We start from the raw sequence: 12,426 nt of genomic DNA, 5'->3' as shown, positions 1-12,426 counted from the left end.
AGTGAATGCTTGCCTAATAGGTGGACAAAATAATACAAAGCTGATATGGAGAGAAGAAAGGTGGCTTCTTTTCAGTGAAGCACAGCATGGAGCGCACAAGTCTATTTGTTTATTGCTAAGAGTATATCAGGAGGGTGCTGAAGCGGTGGCTTTGAAGAAATGAGTGTTCAATGTATGTAGGGCACATCAAAGGGAAGTTTGTGCACATTATGAGCAAAGTATTAGACATGGGTTATTATTGAAGTACAGTACACGCTTTTATAATTGGACAGATTTGTCCAGAGAAAAACAAAATAACAGAAATGCTCTTATTTCTACATCTTGAAAAGAAATTCTTCTTGATTTTTGCCTAAATGTCAATATTCTGACTTAAAAAAAATACAGAGCTGTTCTTTTCTCATTATGATACCCTACAAACAGCTAAACTTTACCCTACTTTCATCTGTCCAATATCCCTGAGTATACCCTGGGGTAGTTCTGTTACTCATGAGTTTCTACCATCTCTACCTGCCCTGATCTGGAGATACATGTTTTTTGCTTTTTCTATGCTACTGATATCTTATATCCATCTTGCATGCTGTCTGTCTTTTAATCCAGTGCTCCTTAGTACAAAGTTACAACACTTGTGCACCTAGGAAAATTACTAGCATCTTATAAAAATAACACTTTTTTTTGTTGTTTTTTGAAAGTCTGAGTCCAGGTCAGACTAAAGTAGTACTAGATGACAATATGCCCATCTGTCCTTATGAACATGCACCTATTTCTTACTACAATCTTCCATCTATAGAGTGTTGTATAGTAGCTATTGAGGCACCAGATGTCAGCTTTTGGCTTCCTCCTCACATACTTTTTGTGCCTTTTTTGGATTTTGCAAATGCCACAAATTTCACACTTTTTTTTTTTTTAAATTAAGCATTTGTTGTTTGGCATTTTTTTCTCCTATATATATTTTTGTTCTGTGTTTGGCTCATAGAGACGTCTACGTAAAAGGCCTGAAAAGACAACAATATCTACATCATAGAGTGTTTTTGACTAACAGTGCACCAAACCTAACCACATATACTGTTTGTGGTACACTTCATGTATTCTCTTTACTAACCCCTACCCGAATTTTTTGAAACAAAAAGTTGACATGCTCTAGTAAAAACACTGCGAAAAACAATATCTTTTCTGAAAAATTCTACGTCTGAATCCCCCTTCAACTGCGAATTCGCCATGCCTAAATAATTGTTCTGCTCAGATTACAGATGGAGAATTTAAAAAAAAAAAAACACTGAGCAATGTATTCTGCTGATAAGGTTATTACTAGTATTTCTCCTAAAATATCTCCATTCCTTATAAAAATTCAGCATGGTCATATTGACCCAACATTGAATATATTGCAAATTTTTGTTGCTCATACAGTGGGACCAAGTAAGGACTATCTATTTTCTTGTTGTACATAAACTGTTCTAGCAAGAATTCTTCTACATTATTGCAACCCACAATGCTCATGTCATTATGCGCTGAAAATAAAGAGTATAGTGAAAACATATATGGAATATTTAACTGTTTGATGGCTTATTGACTTTTTATTGTTAAAAAAGGATTATAGGAAATATTTTCCATCCCGGGAATAAATAATATACAATGTATTTTAGATAAATTATGTAAATAAGAAGTTTTATTCCCAGAGAATAATAAGGGTTTCAGTAAAGAGAGAGGATTCAGTCCCAATAAATATTGCAATGTATATCCTACAATTCTACGTATTTAACGTGAAGAGTCAAATACAAAAGACTACAAACCACACAAAACACTACAAGACCAGAGTAAGATTTTCCTGAGCTGGCATTTGGCACTTAACTCATTCTGCCTAGGAAAATTACACTTTATAGTCACTTTAAATGTTATTGAGCTGCACATATATTGACTGTTTTGCTTTCACAGACAGCCCAAGAAGTCTTAGAAAACACATCAATGCTTTTCAGCAACAGAAAAACTAGAATGATGCACAGAAGGCAAAACGAGGACGAGGACGAAAAAAGAAATTATTGATGTGCGCCTTATTTGGCATGTGTTAAAGAGACGTACGCGTAACCACAAGTCATAGATGTCAAGGGCGATCACTGGCAATTATGACATCAATGTTATACTACATGCTATACTGTAGTGTTATGGCACTTTAGCCTATACTTGGTCAAGCTTTGACTTTGTTCTCTTCAACCAGCATCCAAGAAAGCGAATCCATGATATTAATTGTATATAATTATTGTAAACGGAAGCCAATTTAAAAAAATAATAATACCAACAGCGTTAATGGGGCATGATATATGTTACTATAAAATGGCCCGCCAGCATTATACCACATTAATAGCACTAAACCCATACACTATACCATTTAACAGCGAAGCATTTCACTTATTACTTAATACCAGTGTTTCTAAGTGTAGCGTATAATCAGATAGGCTGCAGTGACATTCCATCTGCTATGTAAACCAGTAATTGTTTGCATTGACTGTAATGAGGTTACTAACGAAGGGGCAGAGATGATAATAACGCTTTAGCCTGGGATCAGGTGTATAATAGTCTGACTTAACCTACTTCTATCTGCAGTACCTCTAATGTGCGGCACAAGAGACTGCCCAGTGAGGGGTGCAGTATCTCTATTGTGAATACCTATACACAGGGAACAGCAGAAAGTATAGCCAGTTGACTCAAACTGTTCAATAAATGCCTGTTCTTTTGAAATCTAGAACAGACTCTTATATCCAGCTGTGCAGAATACACGTTTGAAGTGGAGATAATTAAACACTCCTCTTTTTTTAGTGTAGGTTGGGAAAAGGGAAGCTTCACTGGGTTTTTAAGAGGGAATTCAGATTTATCTAATCCTACTGCTGCATGACCTGGCTTTATTGAAACATTTAAAATGAAGAGAGTAGCATGCAATTTTACGACTGAGCCTCTCATGGGAAATATGGAATAAATTGACTTGATGCGACTCCTCAAACTAAAACTTTACCTTCACGTAGCAGAGCTGAGCTAATTCTTTGAAACTCAAAGGCGAAAAACATACATATCATGTTTCGATAGCAAGTTCATCCCTGTTTTTATATAGTCATGTAGTACAATATGTCCGGGCCTTATCGCAATAGAATTAAACTAGCATTAAAGCAAATATTTCTAAAAAAATGTTACCCGTGATATATGTAAATCGTCTCTAGCTCTATTGCATCTTTACATTCCCAAACCGAACTCGGATAACATAACACTATAGAAATGGACATGAACAGAGTTATTTATAATGAAAGATCTGAATCCTAAGAATGACATCAAGTGCCAATACTTTAACTTTTTCACCTTCCTTGAAAACAGGGCCAGGAACACTCACAAAAGGCTGGACAGATTTATGAGATTCGCATCCATTCAGAGCTTCTCGCCTCCAAGAATAATGTCTTGTTCACACTGTGCTGTGTTAGGTTCCCTTTAAAGACAGTCAATGTGCCTGTCTATTCCATTTCCCTCTGTAAGAGGGGCAATCCTATTGCTGCATAGTTCTGCTTCACTAGTTGCTGAATATGCAGTTACACAGCTTTTATTTAATAGGCATACATCTAAGATAGAACAAGAACCTCTAATACATTATGTATAGCATTGTGAATATGCACCTACATATTAAGAAATGGATTCCTTCATTGTATAATATAGATAGAAAGATAGATGATAGATAGATAGATAGATAGATAGATAGATAGATAGATAGATAGATAGATATTGTGTGTATATCAGGCATCAGTTCCTATATTCACATATCATACAGTGCAGTCAACCTATAACGCCTGTAGTCCAAACCAATCTGTTGCCTTAGCACTTAAAGTCTTAAGTTCCCAAGCCATTTACAGAATTGTGTTAATAGAGTAACCTTATACAAATACATAATTGATCCTGCTAAGCAAGCCTTAGATATAATAAATGATAAAGCCAACAGCGGATTATGTTATATATTCAATAGGTGGACACAAGAAAAGTTAGAAATAGGCATACCACTGAAAAGTCGCAGGCACCTGCCAGCCTCGTCTCCTCTGCTATTGCTGTGCTTTCGTCCAGGAATAAAGGAAGCAGACGAGAAGGATGGTTCGGGCAAACTACACAGATACTCAGGGGGTACTGAAACAAGATGCTCAGGAGGGAAAAACATAGGTGATGTGCTGCCAAGCATATGTGAAAGGAAAACACCACTTAACTCTTTCACAGTTGGATAGGTAGCTTGGGTAAAAAGAGGGCAGAAACAGAGGGCATCACATTGTGAGCTCTACAACTGCAGATTTTTTTTTTACTTGAGTCTTTTCCATTTTATACTAGGTTGGATAAGTTGAGAAAATACAGCAGTGAATCTACTATATAGCCATCCATGGGCTTTGGAGAATATTTTCTCTATTGTTTATATTTACAGCAGGACTATTTAAGAATACAATATGACTATAAAAGTATTATATCCAGTTACGATAATTTAAATTTATATATAAAAATATAAAATTAATCTTAATCTGAAAATCATACTTTCTCCAAATAAAGTAACATTCTCGCAGATATACTTGGAAATAACACAGATAACATTTTGGTAATACATTTCTTTAACAAAGAATGTATCAAATACGTCGCTTACTTTGAACAATTAAAGCTAAATTTCAAATTCGTAATTTTGCTTTGGAAAAGTCGAAAGATAAAAATTAGGCAGCGTTAGGGAACAAGAATACAATTAATTCTTTGGTTGCAAAATGACTAATGCAATAGAGCGGTACATTGGGTAGAAGACTGATGGAGATGTTATAATTGTCACTTGACTGTATGAGTGGGTCTGGGAATGTATAATATATTAACACCGACTCTTTAATGGTCTACAAAATTACATTACGACTCCTACATAATGGTCTACAGAATTACTCGCGAGCAGTATCCTATACAGTATGGAGGAATTATACATTTGTCCTTTTTCGTGAGCACAATGGAAGTCAACAGACTCTACTTTAAGTTGAAGACTTTTGTGGTAACCTTAAAGGATCAATCGCTTTCGTTTCGAGAGTGTTGCAAATGGTTATGGAAGATCTGCAAAGATAGATAGATAGATAGATAGATAGATAGATAGATAGATAGGAGATAGATAAATAGATAGATGAGCCTTATTTGTGAAAGAGAGATATAGTTCATAGGTAGCAGATGAATAAATATATAGATGCATAAATACATATGACCTAGTTAGGAGAAAGATGAAGAGTGAATAGATAGATAGATAGATAGATAGATAGATAGATAGATAGATAGATAGATAGATAGATTTAGTAGATGGTGAATAGATGGATAGGGAGGCAGATAAGTAAATGATAGCTAGATAGATAGATAGATAGATAGATAGATAGATAGATAGATTTAGTAGATGGTGAATAGATGGATAGGGAGGCAGATAAGTAAATGATAGCTAGATAGATAGATAGATAGATAGATAGATAGATAGATTCAGTAGACGATGAATAGATGGATAGGAAAGCAGACCGGGAGATAGATATTCATCCTAGATTATTGAAATGTGATACTAAGCTGTAGGATATCCATTGGTCTTAGTAATACATTGCATGTCATAGTTTTATCTGTTTTCTTTTAGAGGTTTTTAGAGATTAAGTCCAACACTTTGCACTTTTATCAGTAGTAGAATCAATATATGATGTCTATATGTATTTGTAGTAAAGAAATAGCTACACAACTGTCACTAGAACCACGTATAAGACACTGTCTGCTGTTCAAAGGGCTTGCCATATAGGAACCAATAATGACCATGTCTTAAGATAGAAGATCAAATGGCCAACATTTAATAGCACAAATTGAAGCCTGGGCAGCGTGCTGGCACTAGCTAGTCTTTTTTTAATTGAAATGTTGCTACTTTTTAGTATGTGGCGTTAGATGTCATTCAGCACTTATTACAAAAGAACAGTCTCTGTGCTATTCATATGCTACAACAGATGCCTGGAAGAAGCAATGAAAGGGCTAGCTCCTTGTCTTCTACAGTCTCCCATACACACACTGGCATACATGTACTGTACAGCATACTCTCACACATTGTACAGGCTTTATGCATTCACTGTGTAGGCTGTAAGTACCACAGACTCTTTTATTACTGTGTTACTTGAGGAGCATTGCTGGGGAATGATATCACTCTTCTCTGGAAAAAAAGACACTAAGAACCAAACTATATTTCATTTTGGACAGTGACTTATTGAAATAAAAAATGAAAGAACAAAATGGCATTTGATTGTTCTTATATAAAGGGCAGCCCATGTGGGAGATGGCATTCAGTTCCAGAACACGATGAGCCTAGGAGCCTGTATCTCTATTAGTAGACTCTTGGTAAGCTGAAATGGTGGCTGTTTGCATTTGCAGAAAAGTGCAACAGTGTGATTAATGATAATAAAATGTACCGTCTGTGATTTATCAAATCATTTTCTGACTTTTATTCTGTTATAGAAAGCAAAGAGAACCAAATAGCTCAACTCTGTATTCCAGCCAAAGTTACCCATTGACCCTCTGGTATGAATAATGGCTTTAGTCATTTGCATTATAGATGTATATATTTGTCTTCGAGTCAAAAAAAACTGGCTTATACTTATCACTGTAGGTAAAGTAAATGACCCATAAAACTGCATGGCATCCAACTATATAGATGTAGCAGTGCTGTGCTTGTAACCTGGCACAAAGCATAGTCTTTATATAGGACGTTAACAGCTTATATGTCACCCTAATATAATTCGGTGGGTTACAATTTTACAGGCAGTATTTCAGTTCTGCTACATTTCTATGAACTCACCAAATGATATTATCTTCAGTGGAAAGTGTAATACTCTGTACTGGGTACTGGGTGTAGCAACTGGAGCTGCAAATGTCTTAAAAACGTTGTGCTATATGGGCATATTCATGTTCAATAACTGTCTCATCCCCTCGTATATAACATTAACACAAATCCGCCAAGTCTGGCGCAAAACCCAAGAATATTGCGCCTAAAATGCACAATTTAACGCCTAAGTATACGTTTATCTCAATGTACTTCTTAATGAAGGATTTCCTCTATATAACAGTTTACCGACTAAAAAATATTCCAGTTCTAAAAAATGCTTTTCTGCTCCGACCTAATAAGATGAAATGTAAGATTAGAGAAATGAATGACTTTCTTAACAATGTGAAATTGCCTATGCATAGCGTATTTGGAGAATAGCAGCACATTAATGCCTATTGCTAGGGGGTGGGAGGTTTTATATATTCATCCAGTTAGCAGCTTTCTGACAGTGCTTTATATTTAATATAACAGTCGCCTTACAACAAACCACTTTCATGAGGCAGAGAAAAGGGACATCATATCAAGATAGCGTTACAATAGTTTTATACTGCTTTTAAGGTAGCACTATAAAACCGAGAAGATCAGAGACCTGATATGGGTGCAGTATCTAGGCTTAGAGGTTACAGCTAAGTGTTATCAAGGGAAGGGTCTCGATTCGCTAGGATATAGCTATTTACGTGCAAATACTTCACATTTGCTTCTCATACATACAACCATCAGTAATGGAGCCTCGTCCAATTAGAGAAGATCATTCCAACAATAAAGCAGGGGATGAAAGCATCAGTTTGGTAAACCTTTATATATGGTGAGTATCAGCACTCATACAAGTATGATATCTTTCTTAACTTTCTACAAATTGCTTGAAATATCCCCAAATCTTGTGCAATCTGCAATGAATTGGACACAAAGCTAGGTCACAGGGATAAGCTTTCCTAGCAATACTTATGACTACATTTGGCTTCAGACTGTAATCATCAATAATATATCTACAGACAACAAAGAAAAAAAACTAAATAAGCATTGCGGTTCACAGGATAGCTTCTATGTGTGACAAATACAGGCCTCCTAGAAATGCAACTCGAGCCTGGAGTTTCCGCACTCAGGCTGAGAAGCCATAACACTTATTGTGAAACAAATGATGTTTTCAAGATTGAGAAATATTGCTATCAATCACAAAGCGAGTTAATTCTCTATAATAAGGCAGGTTTGGATGCTGGCTGATCCATTGTGGAATGCTTGTATCTAAAATTGATTACAAAGGCACTGGAAATGTATGCAGCCCTCCAAACCACTTATAGGCTCCGGTGCATTAATCTCAATTGGAAAGAGAGCTTCATAATGCCTGCTATGAAATAATACAAAATAAATCAGACTTTATAAGGTGCGTCAATTAATCAATGCTATCTCCCAACCCAGCTAATATCTTTTTACATAGGGGAGTCTTAAAGGGCCCTGCTCTTTATTGTCTAACTCTATTCAAGAACTTACCTAACTTGCAAACTCACACAAAAATAGTTATTGCTAGTCCCATTGTCATGATACCCATCATCATCATCATCATCATCATCATCCCCCCCAAAAAAACGTGAATATTAAAATGGATAAGCGCAAATAATAACGGTTATAGAAATATTAACACTGAATATGAACATGTTTTGCTTAGACTTAGGTGTGGCTCTAGAGAAAACAACCTTACTATCTGATAACGTGCATCTATTAGAACCATAATATTTAAAAAATAAAAAATAAAAAAATAATTTCGGTTTTCAATACGGTCGGCAGGGCGTAATATCTGTCTTGTAATATTGTGATAACAGAATTAAACTCTCTATGAACTCTCTCCAGAGGTATCTGATGTAAAATCAGTGCTGTACATACTGTAGATCAGCCTTTTAGAGAGAATAATGTGTGGCAGAGCTGTACTATTTCCTTCTCTTTCAAATGAATATGTTTTATTATGACTTACAATGTGAGCTTGACTCTTGTTCTCTGTATGATACCTCCTAAGTTATTACTAGGAAATATAATTACTGGAGCTCAGTGGGGCTTAACAGAAGTACTAGCCTCAACTGGCTAAATGGATTATACATGTTAGGCAAAGTTTTCCTTTCCCGATGATATAAGTAGAACATGACAAGTCGACACAATTGCTAGCTAAAGTTAAACGATATATATATATATATATATATATATATATATATATATATATATTCATAGGTGTGCTTATATCACAGTAAATCTCTTAAAAAGCGGCATCATTATTAATTGATATTTGACCAATTTTATGAACATGGTCATATTAGGCCTTATTAGAACAATGTATCGTGAAAGTTCTGCACATTATATCACAGACAATCACACGATGAAATATATAGCTGGTATTAATACAGCCAATAGCACTTAATACACATATTAATAATAAATAAATACTACATCAGGCAATGACATGAGATGGGCAAATGACAAATAGACAAACTAAATATATATATATATATATATATATATATATATATATATATATATAGTATAAAATGAACGTGGCCTGATATTGGTTGGTGATCTGATATTGTGTGCGTTGTAGCTGAGGAAGTGTTACATACAAATTGTGGCGTTTCTACCGCCAACACCTCCATAGTCAAAAGATAGAACAAAAACTACAAAAAGTAGTAAAGCAGCTGGGCTACCAACTTCTAGACTAGTACCGGACATAAAGACACTTAAAGATAGAAAATTAAGGAAGCCGCTGATGTTACCATTAGATTCTGCATTATAAATGATGATCAGATCCTCTCCAGACTGTACATAATAATAGTTAACCCTTTATCCCGCTGCCTGCCTTCTAGTCATGTAGTATTCAGCTGTATTACTGAAGCCTGTTAAGACGCAGCAGTGTTTCAGAAAGTTAGCTAGACTTTCAAACTTCGTATAGAACAGACCAAGTACAAATAGAAGCATATTCCCATGCCAAGAATAAAAGACCACCCACTGAATTCTTTCACCGCTTCCAGATCTCTAGCATATGCTCCATGCACAAGTCAGAACAGACACCCAGCTTTAGAAAGATGCCGCCACAGAGGCTTCTATACAATGGGCACTTGCACTGGTCACTAATGCTGCTCTAGATGTAAGGAAGCCAAAGAAATGTGTTAAGGTCAAGTGCATGAAGGAAGAAAGCAGACAGCAGATTCTGATATATTATGTGTGAAAGGGCCTGGGGTGACCTTTGAGGGAGATAGGTAAGCTAATGGAAGCTTTTTTTATCTTTAGCTTCACTTTTATGGTGTGTATCTGGGACCTTTTAAGAAGCACAGTCGACTTGAGAGCAGGGCTTCCCCTAGATCAAGTGGTACAGTATTCCATGTAGTAATACACAGAGGCGTGCTGCTTGTTGTCATGCACATGTGACCTGCCTAATGGTATAGCTGTATACATCCCATTTGTAATAAGGCTGGCAGGTTAAGTCTGGATGTATTAACACTGCATGTGCTCCCAACTGATTGATTTGTTCCCTTGTTCCGGAACAAAAACACGTAAGACTTCCCTCTCCCACACCAGTCATCCTACCAGTGCTGTGTTGACAAAATACACTAGTTCTTTCTAAATCAGCGCTGTTTTACTGCAATTAACAGAAATCAAGCAGCGATGTCAGGGCCGCTTTCACAATAAAATCCCCCTTTGTCCTACATAGAAGGAAATGAACTTTCTGGCAAGAAAGCAGCAGCTGTGGTGATATTGACACATCTCTTCCCAGCAGGGTTAAGGTCGGGATGATCACATGCTGACATCCACTCCTTGCAGTCTCCTATTGACTAGAAAGCCAGTTAACAGCTACGTTAACCCTTCTTGGCTGCTACGTTCACAAGCCATGGCTCTATATCTGTGTACAATGTGCATTTATAGCATATACGTTTTCTTTTTATATTCCAGTTCACACTATAGATGGTAGTATTGGATTGTCAGGTTCAGAATTTGCAAAAAATTGGAATGAATTGTATCATTTCTGGCAGTTTACAAGGCGAGAGAAGCAATTGACTGGGAATTTGATTAAAATGTTGGCTACTGTGATTCTTGGAGAAAATGTTTTTTTGAAGATTTGCTCTTTCTAAGTGGCAGCTGACTGGAGTTAAGCTCCATGTGCTATATTGTGTACGGAGTTACTACAGCAGGTTGTTAGGTACCCTTTCCAGAGTTGGTGGAAGCTGGAGCCAACACGGGGAGGCTACAGGTTTCCACTCTTTTGTAATAATTTCCAAACATACGGATCGCTCTCCTCTCTTTATGTCGGGAAGCTGGGGTCATTTGGCATCAATCCTGCCCTTTGGTTTGGAAATGTCAGAAAGATCAATGACACCATCTGTCCCTACAATACACCCCTGAACGCAGACTACTCCTGAACTTGCAGGCGGATGGAGAAAGTGTCTGGTAACAGATGTAAAAATGACCCACCTTTACTGTATCTCATCACGAGAACAAACATCCAGTATCTATGGAAGATTACGCTCCGCATGTGCTACAATGTAACAGAAACATAAACAATGTGCACTTAAGAAGTAAATACGCCACTTACCTTCACATGTCTTAACTGTTCTCGCGTTGGGGATCCAAACATCATGCAAGTTTTTTTGGATGCTGAATGGAAGATCAATACAAACAAGGGAATGAATGGAAGAGGTGCAACTTGTGCTCAGTTCCGGCAGCCACCTATCCTGTAGCAGTTATGCCAGCAGCTAGTCCACACTTGTTTTTTGGTCCTGTATGGGAGTTGTTTCTTCAAACCTGGGATCACACACCCCCCTTTCTACAGACCTATCTCCCCTAGGTCATACATGGAGCTGAGCGAGCGATGTAGCAGTATAGCTGAGAGTAGTTGTCCAGGCTGGGAGCAGCTCCAGCAGCCACTGCCAGGCATACACGTGAAGCAGCTGCTGCTTCTGCTTCTACCCAGCAGCCTACCATGCTCCTCCCCAGCACCGAGCAAGGGGGGAGCCCAGCATCCTCTAAACACTGCAACCACCAGCCTGCATATTTATAATCTTCCTTGGCTGCTCAGCAGGAATGCTACTTTTATACGTCCTTATCAAAGAGGGAGGAAATATGTGTGCATATATATGTCTTAAGAAAAGCTGGTCTGATTTTATTTGTGCTGCTGTTTGCAGGATTTCCCCATGGTTTGCCTATCCCTTTCTCACTCCCCCTGTCTGCGTCTGCTAATGCAAAGTACCAATGCTCCCATGCTGTGTCCAATCAGTGCATCTACTACTAGTGCAATGATTTAGGGGTCATCCATGAATAACACTTCATGCTGATGAATGGCTCTTTGCAGCCTCCTGCCCTGATGAGGGTGTCTGCTTGCTGCTGATTGCAAACACTAATGAACTTACAGCTTCATTAGCTGGGCTTTCTTGCCAGCAATATTGTGGTCTGAGCTGTGTGTGACTCCTGTAAATAATAAAAAAAAAAAAATTCCCTTGAAAAATATAAAAGTCTCTTTTTTTATCAATCTGGGGGGCAAGGAAGCCAATTTTACCCCACGATCAATCACTAATGTGAATACGAAAGCTGTG

General features: G+C 37.2%; 1 protein-coding gene across 16 annotated transcripts in view; it reads right to left on the bottom strand.

Annotated features, from left to right (window-relative positions):
• The window catches only part of TENM3 (teneurin transmembrane protein 3), a 949,896-nt gene extending 938,072 nt beyond the window's left edge, over positions 1-11,824 (bottom strand). For 15 of the 16 annotated variants that reach the window (XM_075258516.1, XM_075258530.1, XM_075258522.1 and 12 more), the window contains exon 1: positions 11,430-11,824. The gene's annotated coding sequence lies outside the window, so the exon portion shown is untranslated. Of the gene's footprint in view, positions 1-4,023; positions 4,252-11,429 lie in introns of those variants that run through there. The other variant, XM_075258508.1, reaches the window with a different exon arrangement.
• Between the last annotated feature and the right edge of the window lie 602 nt (positions 11,825-12,426).

The sequence above is a fragment of the Leptodactylus fuscus genome, chromosome 1 (assembly GCF_031893055.1).
Source record: "Leptodactylus fuscus isolate aLepFus1 chromosome 1, aLepFus1.hap2, whole genome shotgun sequence".
NCBI classification, from domain to species: Eukaryota; Metazoa; Chordata; class Amphibia; order Anura; family Leptodactylidae; genus Leptodactylus; species Leptodactylus fuscus.
This window is presented reverse-complemented; position numbering and strand designations above follow the sequence as displayed.